The sequence below is a fragment of the Uloborus diversus genome, chromosome 10, assembly GCF_026930045.1.
Source record: "Uloborus diversus isolate 005 chromosome 10, Udiv.v.3.1, whole genome shotgun sequence".
Taxonomy (NCBI): domain Eukaryota; kingdom Metazoa; phylum Arthropoda; class Arachnida; order Araneae; family Uloboridae; genus Uloborus; species Uloborus diversus.
This window is the reverse complement of record NC_072740.1, coordinates 57,191,963-57,206,295: the sequence shown is the minus strand read 5'-3', so window position 1 is coordinate 57,206,295 and position 14,333 is coordinate 57,191,963. Positions and strand designations below refer to the sequence as shown.

General features: G+C 32.7%; 1 long non-coding RNA gene across 1 annotated transcript in view; it reads left to right on the top strand.

The window, feature by feature from the left end:
• LOC129231798 (uncharacterized) overlaps positions 1–13,492 on the top strand; it is a 40,524-nt gene extending 27,032 nt beyond the window's left edge. Inside the window, exon 3 of the long non-coding RNA XR_008581298.1 lies at positions 13,223–13,492. This is a non-coding gene — a long non-coding RNA (uncharacterized LOC129231798). The remainder of the gene's footprint in view (positions 1–13,222) is intronic.
• The last annotated feature ends 841 nt before the right edge of the window (positions 13,493–14,333 follow it).

Sequence of the window (14,333 nt, the reverse complement as noted above, 5' to 3'; positions counted from 1 at the left end):
AGTTGGTGTTTCTGGAATATCGATTACAAACATGATATTGGCAATACAAGACAAGCCTGCCCATTACTGGTTAGGTGCCTATAACTAGTCATTTACTCAAATTAAAGTAAATAAATTATGATGATATACTAGTTTAAAAAATGGTTTTTGTAAATTTGAGACGAAATTCAATCAAAATGATTCACTTCTATTTTACAGTTTTGTATGGGTTACTTTGGTGATTGAAAGACTTAATCCATGACAGTAATTATATTCAAGTCTGATTTTTAAACATAAAAATAGATAGTTGTGATCGTTGTTTTCAAAGTACAACGTAACATACCGTTACTTAAACTTCAAAATTCCAATTTCAATTACTTTCTACCCTTGAGTTGTGCTTTGTGTATTTTTTTAAACATCAGAAGAAGTTTTATCAATTTTGTAATAAAACATTAATTTACCTTTTGACAATAGTTTCAGAGGAACATTTATTATTCAAAGAATTTAAAACAGTGCCATCCTTAAATTCTTAATGAATACTTTTAACATGGAGCTATGAAATATAACATTTTGCATTCTTGAAAAGCTAAAAGTTTTTCTGTCATCTAATTTGATTTTCTAATTGTATAATTTACAATAAAAAGTTTTGCAAACTGAAATCAGAACATGGTAAGCTAAACTCTAGGTACAACGAATTTGTGACACACATATATGAGCATGAGTTTCCAAATTTGCTTAATATTTCTTATTTTGAAGCTTCCTTCCAAAAGAAATGTCTGGAAATAAGTTTTTTTTTTTTTCAATAAGATGTGACAGAAATGTTTACAAGAATTTAAAAAAAAAACGTAAGAATCTTGACTAAAGAAAACAAAATGTACCTTGTTTTTGACAATTTTCGAAAATAAAAGATGTGAGTTTGTACGAGTTACTTAAATATGTGTGTGGTGGGAAAACAACAAAAAGGGATTTTTTTCTACTTAATCACTTGTCACGAGATATTCTGTTTTAAGAAAGTTCTTACGTTTCCCCTACATTTATTAATTATAATTGCTAATTATTTTTAAATAATACAAAACCATCTTCAATTGTTTTGCTACGGGAATTTTTTCACTATCACGTTCAAAGCTTTTACTAACAATTAGAAGGAAAAGAAAAAGCTTAGCATAGCTACTTACACCAAGTTGAATCTCAAACTCGACTCAAACACGCTTCAGTGATAGCTGTGTGTGAAAACTCGTTCAACAATTGAGTTTGAATTCAATTATTGCATGCCTTGACAAAGCTCTAAAAGCATTTGATAACATGAGAAGTCTTATTCGAGCAACTGATACTTAAAATGACTAAAACTGCTAGTTAAAAAGAAAAGAATTGTTGCAAAGTAATACATACCAATAATTTCAAGCCAAAATAATGACTTTTTAAAATGAAAAATATGGCGTTTATGGATTTCATTTTTCTATGCATATTAAGTTTTATCTTTTAAAAAAGACAAGAATTGTTGCAATGTTTTTGGGTTTGACAATTTCAAAAAAAAGCATAGGAAAATGTTTTCAAAATGAAAAATAGGATGTGTTTTTATTTCATTTAACTTTATATAATTCGCTAAATACATTCACTACACTGTTTCGAGATGTCACATTCGACAGTTACATAGAGACGCCACTGCCATTGCGTGCATTGTATTCTTTGCCGAAGCTATTAAATCAAGTCATAGGCTTCCAAACAGAAGATTATAGCTCGGTTTCATATAGAAACTTCCTGAGAAGTACTTTAGCCGGTGTCACAAAAAGTACTAAGTGTTTGAAGGTAAACCAACAATTTGGGTGATTTTCAACAACACAGATCTCACGGTTACGAATACAGTGAGAGAATTTTAAAGCTTTGGAATGGCAACATTCACTTTTTCCTTGTGCTAATTGATCAGCTTATTGAAAAACCACATATGAAGTTTAAATGAGTGACATGTAAAGAAAGCTGTTCGTTAGCACATTCTAACACATGACTGGCGGTCACCCTCTCTTCTACACTGCTTATAAAGCGTTTTTTCATAAGTAATGCTTTGCATGTGGTGCCTTGTGGTTGGTCCTTCTAGTATAAACCTGTGATGTATGCAAAGTTAGTCAAAGTTCTTCCCCTCTTGTGTTGTCATTAGGCCATTTGGCGAGCAATTTTCGTACCACCAATAGTTGAAACGCTATTTGAGGTTTTTTTAATACTCTGATCAGTTTGAGCTAGGGAAAAAGTAAAAAGACTCTAGAACCATACATGTGACTCGAGCAGAGCTATAGTATTAAAAAAAGAGCTGATGTATGCCTCACATGACTTCCTTTTACACCAATTTAATGATAATAGTATCTCAGAGTAAGCAAAGAAATACTTTTAATATCCCCCCCCCCCCTAGTTTGTCGTGAACCGAAGAAAAAAAAGCGTTTTACAGATAATTTTCCAAAATATTGGTAATTTTAACGGGATTCAATGATAATATCTAAATATCGCCAAATTAAAAGCAGATTCGAAAAATAATTTTTTTTCGCCAAATTGTGTGGCCAACATGGCATTATATCGCCAAGTTGGAGACAAAATTTGACGATCAAAAGCTTGGCGACATATTACCAACATGTCCGCCATATTATAACATCACTTGAATTTGCATTGAAACTAACACTAATTTTCTACCAAAAAGATGAAAAATATTACTTTTTGAAAGTCCGAAAATGCAACCGAAACGGGAGGTGCACAGTTAGATCCCACTAGGAGCATACATACCAAATTTCAACTTTCTACGGCATTCCGTTTTTGAGTTATGCGAGATACATATTCACATGCATACATATACCTACGGACGTCACGTGAAAACTTGTGAAAATTAACTCCGGGATCGTCGAAATGGATCTTTCGGGCGTTCATACGTTCTTAGGTACATATGCACGTGCAGTCGGGCCGAAAAAGCAACTCAACATTCATTCGAGGGTGAGCAAAATGGCAATTTCGGCCTATAGTTGAGTGAAAATTTTTCGCGAATACAATAATACAATACATACTTCCTTGTAAAAGGAAGTAATTAGCGCAATACTGTCACACTTATATTATCAAACAAATTTTTTAATAACTCCTTGCACACACAAAAATATACTTTAAACCGCATAAATGTACAATTTGACCATGAAATCGAGACACTGGAACATTTTTTAGCGTGCCTAAAAAGAACAAATCCATACATGCATTTGGCATTTTGATAATTTTCGTATCTCTTCACTGTTGATAAAATTTGTTCTTGATATGACCATCATAAAAATGGATTAATTAGAATTTAATGACGAAAGCCTCGAAAGTTGCGTGAATTAAAAACTTTTGAACATTAATAACTCTATGCAAACGTAAAAATGTGCTTCAAATCACATTAATGTACTATTAAATCATGAGATAGAGATACCGCACACATTCTTAAGCGTGCCTTAAAAGAACGATGCATTTGTCATCTTGATCATTTTCGTATCTGCTCACTGCTGGCAAAAATTGCTTTCAGACAAGGGCGCAGATATGCAAAATTTTAAAGGGGGGGGGGGGCTCAAATTTTCTCCATGGCTTAGCAGAAGATTTTCTCCATGGAAACCGATTTCAGTACAGATTTGAGATGTTAAAATTTGATATTTTTAATAACCTATTACTTCATGGCTGGAAAAGAAATTTTTATACATTTTTTCAAAGAAAAAAGTACTAAAAACAAGGAAGTTCTCATTTCTAATGGGGGGGGGGGCCTTCAGCCTCCACTTACCTCCCTATATGGGCGTACTTGTTTTCAGATATGACCATTATAAAAACAGCTTAATTAAAACTTAATGGCGAAATCCTCGAAAGTTGCGTGAAATTAAAAACTTATTTTTTTCCAAAGCCGGAACTAACTTTGTACTTCTACTCCATTTCGAAAATCTAACAACGAATTTGCGTTCTATTATTTTATGCATTTTATTTGTATATTTTTGTAAAGTTATATAAGCAAAGAAATTATGTTTTTACTATTACATTTATATTAATTTGTTACAAGAATTGCTTATTTGAACGTATAAGTCCTGTTATTACATAAATATTTTGGTTTCAAAATAAATAAAATGTTTCACAGCGTATAACTATTGTACGACTATTTTTGTAGTAGTGATGTATGTCCTGAAAATTGGCTCGTTAAAAAGAAATAATTTGTTACATCTGTAAAACAATATTAATCTCCAGAAAATTGCCAACTCCTGCCTTAGGGTTCGTTTCACAAAGAAAAAAGAAAAAAAAAATGGTATAATGCACCTTTTAAAATCAATTTCCAACTGAATTCATTTAACTTCAAGCATTTTTCTTTAAGTGTTTCAAACCGAGATATTGAAGTCAACTATTTTTAGCATTTGTCAAAAGTCACCTTTCAGCAATTTTTCAATGAAAAATTGCGGAAAATGAAATATGTTTGAAATGAAATTAAAAAAAAAAAAAAAAAGACAAAACCAATGTAAACAAATACCTATTTCTTCTACATTCATTAACATAATTGAATGTGGTTAAATAATTAAAACCACCTATATTTGTTTTATTTTGTAAGAAACTAATGTATCGTATGATAATCATTTTAATGTAGTTTTATGTCATTTAAATTTCATATAAGATTTTACACAAGATACACAAATATCAAAAACTCGATATTTATGATAAATGTTTTACATTTTTAATAAATGATTTTGGATTTAATAATTTAAATTTGAAGGAAGAGATTTTCCTACCGTGAAATCTTTTCCCATCAAAGTTTCCACTCAACACGAATGAAGTGATTCTAGACTTTTGCTGACAAGATTTTATTATTGCTAGTGACTACTATAGTTTTTCAAACATGTGGATGCAGCCAAAAGATATTTATTTTACCTGGCATTTCAACGAAAAAGCAAAACGCTAAAAAATGTTTCAGACTCGCACTATAGAACCATTTTTCTTTTATGCAAAATGTGGAAAGCTGACTCTGCGCTCTGTGAAACACTAGGGTTCTTTAAAACTTTGACAAAAAGTTTAGTAAAATTCTAATTTCGATAATTACTATAAATGAAAGACCATTTAAAATCGGTTTTTTGTTTTGTAAAAATAAATCAAAACAAATTCGGTTTATTATTCATTGAATATACAGAGTGTCCGAAAAGGCCTTGACACAATTTAAAAATTCATAGAAAACAAAAAATATGTCGTATCAATGTGCGGTTTGTGCCATAATACTTCATAGGTTTAATAATTTTTGACATCGTAAAAAATGGAGAAAAGGAAAAAAGAAGAAAATCATTAGAAATCGTTGTATCGTCACAGTAAGAATATGTTTTTCTTACTGTGACGATACAACCATCAATGTAAATTACTTATAATTACACTTTTTGTCCTTTTTGTTACGAAGTCAAAAAAAATTCTTGGAACTTCTGAAGCATTATGCATAAGTCGGATTTAGGACTGAGTTCCTAAAGAGGGGGGGGGGGGGGGCAGGGTTTTTTTTTTTTTTTTTTTTGAGCATCATTACTTGTACTCAAGGTTGGATTTACGCTTAACGTGCCTCTAGGATACTTCAGGTATAAGGTCCCTTTTTGTAGTTCGGACAACTTTTCTGTCGGTGGTGGAAAAGGCTATTTTTAATACCCCCTCCACTCCCCCAATATTTTTTTTTTGTCTTTTTCCTGTGATCCAGGCTATATTTGACTATCTTTTGCATCGTTTTTGTTAATGTGTTAGCAGTTGACCTTTTTTAGATTGTCAAAAATATGGGGGGGGGGGGGGAGATGGGCAAATAAAACTTTTTTAAAGTTATCGAGTAACGGCACCAGTAACAGACAAGGGTCCAGTAGCAGTCAGTTATAAGTTTGGATTTAAATAATAAGAACTTTAAGCAGGTAAAACTTATATTGATGTGGCCCATGAATACGGTGCAACCATCTAGTATTATCAGAGTGAATTTTATGAGCCAGTTGGTATTTACAAGGCAGTGGTGAAATGTTATGAACAGCCACCACGATGTCAGCTGGTGTTTCATGTTCATTTAAATTTAATAAGGCTTTAGTTCTAAAAATAAAGAACTTTTGCACATTTTGAACAGAAAAAGGGAATGTTGTCCATTACTCATCCTTTTCTCAACCTATCTGTTATTGGATATCATCAGATTTTTCGGTGTCTGTTACTGGGGAACGGACCTTTTTTCGAAATTGAGCAAATAAAAATTGAATCGACTAATTGGGAGGATTCAGAAGCAGCCAAACGTTAGATGCGATGTAGTTGCATGGTAGAAATAGTTTAAAAAGTCTAAATACATTGAAAGGCTCAGAAAATTGAGTTTACCTGAGAGCGAAGTCTTAAGCACAGTGGTTGGAAAAACTACTTTTTTCAAAATGTAGCAACTACTAACTACTTTCGAAATGTAGTCGCTACTTCACTGTTAAAACTACAGGATGCATTCGGCACCTTTCAAGGGAGAAACGCTTGTTCACCAGCGGCACCCAATACGGAGCCGAATTGGCACCTCTAAATAAGGTGAAAAATAGGCACCTTTTTAAAAATAGGCAGCCGGGGTGAAAAAAAAGGAACCTTCAGAGAGAGAAATGGCACCCTTACTGTAGAACCTCCTCCCCCCTTTCCCGTATTGTATGCGTTTTTGAATAGAGTTGTGTATTTTTTTTTTTTTTTTTAAATAATTTTCTCTTGATTCATGATATTCTACGTTTTGGACATTTTTCGCATTGAACTCAGTACTGGAAATGATTAAAACTTGTAATTACAGCATTTGATCATGTTTCAGAGTTTTCAACATAGTTAATAAGTGCTCATTGCTTTAATTCACCTGATCGTGCTCTAACTCAGTGTTTCTCAACCTCTTTTGACCCACGGGCCAGTAAAAACAAATGAAAAACTTTTCGGACCAGTGAAATCTTAATCATTTTCTTAAAAATTCATAAAATAAATAATAACTCGGGGGCCGTTAAAACTAGTGAAAAAATTCGGCGTTCTGATGAGGGTTTTTTTTTTTTTTTTTTTACAAAGTAACGTTAAAAGTTAATAAAACAATAAATATCTACCCTTCACTAGGTTTCAAAGAGCTGTCACAAATATGTTATAATTTAAAGATGAGTAATTATCTAAATAATAAGAGAAATTATACATTTACTAAAACATGAACCATGTCGAAAATGAAGTATAGAGGTACTTAAGGATTTTTTACATGAAAAGCCAAAAATATTCTGGGATATTACAGTTACGGTAAAACAAAATCGTTTCATAAACGTTATTCAAGAGTAACAAAATAAAATGCACATGAAGTTTTTCCCATAGTTTAAAAACCAAAAGAAACTTCTAACGCTATCGAGACATTAACCGCTAACAGGAAATGATTCAAACACTTGAATGAAAAAGGAAAAAAAAAAAAAAAAAAGCCTGACGGAGAAGGATTTTTTTTTTGCTGTTTACGTTTTTGCATGCTATTTCTACAAAGCACAAGAATCATTTTTGTTCTGGTGCTCACTTGTTGATTATTGATAATCTTAGCTGGTTATTTTGGTGATTAAATGCTTCTTATCGAGTACTCAAGAAAAAAGTTATATATATTTTTGGTAACGTTTTGAATGATGGAAATTTCAGGACAGTAACAATAAACTGAAACTAAACTACAGTAACGGTAACTGAAAAGCAGTAAATGCACTTTTAAATACTTTTAACTATGTTTGAAAGCCCTAAAAGCTACAAAGTGATCAAAAGCTGTACTTACTTGTTATTTCGGATAATTAATCCTAGAAAAGTTGTGTTTTAAGCCAATAGTGTACTTCATTCAACGTGAAAGACACAGACATGCAACCATCATTTGTCCGCCATATTGAAGTGGTTGAATGCATGTCTAGGGCAAACACGCATGCGCAGCAAGTCTTTCTGTGATTGCATTTTGTTTTGGCTCCTCTGCACTATTTCCTGGCTAGTATTGCACTTTATGGCTCCATGCTTTCACCTTAGAGGGAATATATTCACTCGTCTGGAACCTCTGCTTATAACAGTGTTCGCTACTTTTTAAAAAATAAATGAGTAATAAGCATACACATCGTTTGAGGGTTGAATGAAAAAATTCAAAAAATTGTTTAGATTGATATATTGGCTCATTTGAACATGGAATATTACTATGAATTATTTATTCTTTCTTTCCTTTACTGAGCCGATTCGTCAATCCAAACATTTTTGTACGATTTTTACGAATATTCCTTGCAAGAAAGAAGTTATAAGTGGAAGGAATTCAACCTTCAAATTTTGACCTTTTCCTGACAGTAAATATTTTACTCAAGTGTAACCCGGCTACTTGAAATTGAGATAGATCCAGTCGTAATTTGATTTTAATTTTACATAGACATACATATACCCAGGAACAGCTCCAGGGATAGGCGGCCGCCTAGGTCGGCACTTTTTAGGGGCGGCAAATTTCGAAATTGAAACATTTTTTTAAAGTATGAACATCTGTTTTAGCGCCATAAGATTCACTGCTTCAATGCTAAAAAAAATAATATGGAGTGTGTACCAGTGATTGGATATGCAAAACATAGTTTGGAATTTAACTAGAAATTCAATTTAATTTTAGAGGCGGAAAATTGCGCGATTTAAATCTTTTGAAAATATTAATATCTGTTTCAATGCACTACTTTAGTGTTAAAAAAAATAATTTAAAGTGTGTACCAGTGCTTGGATATGCAAAGCCCAGTTTGGAGTTTAAAAAAAACTTACTTTAATTTTAAGCACATTGCTATCATTTTTAATACATTATTATTTTATAATATTGTTATTCAATGGGGGAGGGGCACTTGTCAATATTGCCTAGAGCGGTAGAACTACTAGAGCCGGCCCTGCATATACCTAAAACTGACTTGAATGATGAAAAGCATTTTTTAAACAAAATCGAAATTTCTAAATTTTCACTATAGGAGTTAATTTTAAAGGAACGTATATTTCGTAGGAATTAATTGTTTTAAGCTCAAGTTCGGGGTCCGGACCTGGACACCATCTCTTTTCTTAGGCCCCTGATAAAATGAAATAAAAGCATTTTTCAATTTTATCGAATAATCTCAAAAACGAAAAACGTTCAACAATTGACTTTTATTATGTTAATACAGGGTTTTCCAAACTTTGTTGCTAGTGAAACCCATTCATAGACCAGTATTCAGTGCGGACCTTTTTCATCAGAGTGTGTAGATACGTTTAGTTTGTGGTTAATTAAACTTTATTAAATCAACCACTTTGATTTCGAGGGAAATAAAACTACTTTAAACGAGCTGATGTGTGTATCACATGACTTCCTTTTACTCCAATTTAATGTATCTTCCCCATTACTGGAAATTGTAATGTGATTCAATAGTTTACTCTCTAAATATCACCAACAGTGGCCAAATTGAAACAGATTAAAAAAAAAGAAAAGAAATCGTCAAATTTTTCGCCAGGTTGGCGACCAAAATACAGGCGATATGTTGCCAAGTGTCTGCCAAATTATTACACCACTTGAGTTAACATCGAAATTAACATTGATTTCCCCCCAAAAAGGGGCAAAAGACCCTTTTAGAAACACCCGAATGCAACCAAAAGGGGAGGTGCACAACTAGACCCCACTAAGAGTCTACGTACCAAATTTCAACTTTCTTGGACTTACCGTTCTTGAGTTATGCGACATACATACGCACATCCGCATATACATAGATACGTACATACAGACGTCACGAGAAAATTCGTTGTAATTAACTCGGGGAATCGTCATTATGGATATTTCACGTGTCTATACATTCTTAGGCACTTATCCACGTGTAGTCGAGTCGAAAAAAAAACTCAATATTCATTCGGGGGTGAGTAAAATGGAAATTAAGGTCGATTTTTTAGTGAAAATTTTTACTTCCTTTTACAAAAAAGGATGTATTGTATTCGCGAAAAAAATTTCGCCCAAAAATCGGCCTTAATTTCCATTTTGCTTACCCCCAAATGAATGTTGAGTTTTTTTTTCAACCTGATCACACGTGGATTTGTGCTTAGGAACGTACAGAAATCCGAAATATCCATTTTGACGATCCCCGAGTTAATTACAACGTGTTCTCTCGTGACGTCTGTATGTACGCATGTATGTGCGTATGTGTGTATGTAAGTCGCATAACTCAAGAACGGAATGTCCTAGAAAGTTGAAAATTGGTACGTAGACTCCTAGTGGGGTCTAGTTGTGCACCTTCCTTTTTGGTTGCATTCGTATGCTCCAAAGGGGTTTTTTGCCCCATTTTGTGGGAAAATTATTGTTAATTTCGATGTAAACTCAAGTGGTGTTATCATTTGGCGGACACTTGGCGATATATCGCCAGTCTTTTGGTCGCCTACTTGGCGACAAACTTGGCGATTTTTTTTTCTAAATCTGGTTTCAATTTGGCCACTGTGTGTGATTTTTAGAGAGTAAAGTATTGAATCATATTAAAACTGCCAACAATGAGAAAATGACATTAAATTGGAGTAAAAGGAAGTCATGTGATGCACACATCAGCTCGTTTCGCGAATACAATATTTCCTTTTTTGTAAAAGGAAGTAAAAAGGGTAGGTAGTTTGCAATACTTACCTTCTTTTAAAAATTCAACAAAAAGTTGAACTGAAAGAAATCAATTGGATTCGAATTCAAGATTCAATATCAATATAATGTGAAGATTGAGTTTGTTGTTAACCGACACAAATTTAATGTATTTGGTTTAATCTTTGATTGCTGGAGTCTAATATCCAGATCAACATCTACACAGCTTTGGTATTTAGTTTTGGGTTGCAACATCAGTAGAAAATCCGGATTCACACCGGTAAGTTGTGATAAGTGGACGAAAGTAACTTTTTAAAAGTAACTTTTAAATCGTTTTTGTTGACATGGGAAAACGCAAAAAGGAATGAAAATTACTAAACGAAGAATTACAAGCATAGCATATACTGACTCCCTGACTGCGAAATGCCTTTTTTCTTCTTTTTTTCCCTCCTTTTCATTTTTTTTTTTTTTTTTTTTTTTTTTTCGATGTCATAAAAACTCTTGAACTAGTGAAGTATTATGGTGCAAACCACAAATTCATACGACAATTTGTTGTTTTTCTATGAATTTTTTAAATGTGTCAAGGATTTTTCGGACACCCTGTGTATACATTAGAGTATAAATGTGTGGTACTTTAGCACAACAGAACGTAACATCAATAACGTACAAGTGTATGTGCAATGAAAAAAGCACAAAAAATAAATAAATAAAACAAAAACAACGTAGCTTAAATTAACAATTTTTAGAAAAAAAAAACATTGGTAATTGATTTTTACTGCGAAATACATGTCCTCATTGTTAATTGGCTCGCGGATGATCCGCTCGCGGATAAATGGGAGTTCACTGTATTTTGCTTTCCCCTGTGTGAAGCGTTATCCCTCGTTTTGGAATTAAAACAAAAGGGTTCTACAATAGGGTGTATCGAAAAAACTTTTTGTTCGAAATTCAATTGCCAAGTTGATAAAAAGTTGCCCCTACCGACCCACATCTTACACGAAGAATTTTATCCGAATCAAACAATATTTAGGTGTCCCACACGAAGCCTAAAGTTTATAGTCTTCTTCAAAAAATCAGTTTTTCTAAAAAAATTTTTGAACAACAGAAAAAATGTTAAAAAATTTTTAAGTTGAAAATAGTGAGTAATATAGCCGGGAATTATCGACAAATAAAATGTTTTGCTCTCATGCGGCGTTTAAACTCCCGCATAGTACGCAAAAATAAGGATTTTTTAGAAATTCAAGTTAAAATTTTCAATATAAATGTATTAGCTTTTAAAATCTTTTTTTGCAAATGTTGGTTTAAAAATTTCTTTGCTAATAAAGAATTTTTGATGCATTTATTTATGTTTTATGGATAAATATTATATGAGTTTATTTTCTGATTATATTGTAAGATTAGTTTCGTGAAGTTTTTTAAAAAAAAAGGCTATAAAACGATCTTGCAAACATCGTTTTCATTTTATTGCATAGAAGTATGTAATTACAAGAACTAAGTATAAAAAGCTAAACACCAAAACATGTGTAGAATATTATATGTATTATCACATAATATCAAGCTTTTTCCATACTTTTGTTTTTCAACAGCTCTAAAAGGATGCGTGAGTTTTGCTGGAGACTTTTTCAGTACACCATTTGCAGAATACTGAAAAGTCACATATTAATAAGAAACTATCGCTTGGTACACAAAAATGTGCCCTTCGCTTCGTATGGGATGTTAAGGGATTTTTGCCGAAAAAAATAATGCGATTGATGAAAACACGGACATTGGCTACACAGCAAGTAGTTTTACAGGGTTTAAATAATTGTGGACATTTAGCAAAAGATCCCCATAAACCTCATGACCTTCTAATAATGTTTCTAATATTTTTCCTTTCTTATGAGAGTCATGCTTGGCTTTTGCTCAAGAACTGCAAATTTCGGACAAATATAATGTCTTTGATTTGTGTACTGCTGTGTATCCAATTTAACTACATTAACGTTGGTCATTGTAACTGAACGAAAATGTTTATAATTTTCACGGATTATCTCAATTGCTGAAAAATGTATGAAACTGAAACCTCCCATGAGAATACAAATTCATTTCCATCGTTCATCATATGAGACAAAAGATTTTCTTGCTCTTTTTGCAGAAATGCGAGGAAGGTGATTCAAACTTCAAATAACGCTTGTGAAAATATTCGTTTTATGAGCGGCAAAAATAGGAAAACGTTTGCATAGAAAATCTTTGCGGGATGGGAAATTTCGCGCGATTTTGTTCTTAATTCTGCGGGATTTTGCTCTCAATTCCGCGGAAAGAGTCCGGCAAAACATCATGCGGATCCTGCAGGATTCGGAATCGAAAACCCTTAATGGTGCTCGTTAAAACGGAAACCATCCCTCACTGTTATAAATCGACCAGCAAATGCTACTCGGACTCGGTGATCCGAGTGGTATTAGTAACAAAAACAACATGTATACATGAGTACAGTTGCTTTAATTCACACAAATTGGACTGCAGAATTTTGAGTTGGACCTTTTAAATTCTGAAGTGATGTGATTTTTAGCAGTGCTGTGACATAATGCTATAAATCATCAAGACATTTGTTATTGTTACACGGAACTACTTCATGTCAGATGTTATGATCATGCTATTTAAATACTGGCTATTTATTTGCTTTAACAAAGACTGCTTGTTTCTTTCTAGATGAGATGCTGCTTCTTCAAATTCAGTTTTTTAAAACAACATTGCAACTGAACTATGGATTACTAAAAATACTGGAAGAATTCCTGGGTTTCGGATATGTCATTTAGAGCACTTTCAAATGTTCAAGCGTTTTCAATTATGTTTTTACGATAACACAATTTATAGCTAAAATTTATTATGTAGAAAACTTTCATATGTGCTTCTGAATATTACACTAATTTTTCTGAAGTTATTCAATAAAACCTTCAATTTGTAAAAGATAATTGTAAATAAAAATTAAAGAACACAATGTGTGTTTTAAACTTACTTTCTGTCATATTTGAATCTACTTATCTTGGTGAATATTTAAACATTTTATATGTTTGAATAATATATTCAACTTCCATGGTGTTGAAATTTTTTTTATGAAAACAAAAAGAAATTTACAAACATAGTTGAAAATACAATGTATTACAATAAGTCCAGCGGTTCTCAACCGGTCGTTCGCAAACCCCTGGGGGTTCGCGAAAAAAATATTGTAATGGCGGAGTTTTAACATGTCTGTTTCGGATGAAGACTCATGTTCAAGCGGTTTCAAGCAAGTTTTGATCCTTTTTTTTATTCATTTTGGTTTCACACATTTGATACTCTTGGTATGAAAATATTTGCATAGTTGCTGACATATTTTACATTTAAAGAATTTATTCTGTCATAGCAAAACTTCAGTTTTAGTGCTTTCATTGAGGATGATAGCCCAAAAGCCATGCTGATAAAGCTCTACTTGTGAATACAATGTCCTCAGATGAAAGAATTTCAAAACGTTCGTTTCCTCAGAAGCTTTTGATCGTAAAAGTTGATTAGACTTGAGGAAAACATTACATGGAGCATATGCGATCGTCTCAAATATTTTGGAAACCTATTCCCCCTCAAAGTAGTCCCGTTGAGACTCCCACACTTCTCTCAACGGTGCTGTCATTGACGGAAAAGTTTCAGAATGGTGTTTATTTCTGCAGTTGTTACAGCCATAATGTACTTCTCTTGCCTGAAATTTCATACATTTCAAACGCCTATTTAGTTTGGTGCGAGATACGTGCTGGAAAATCGTCACCGAAAGTCGCCTGCAATTTCTGAA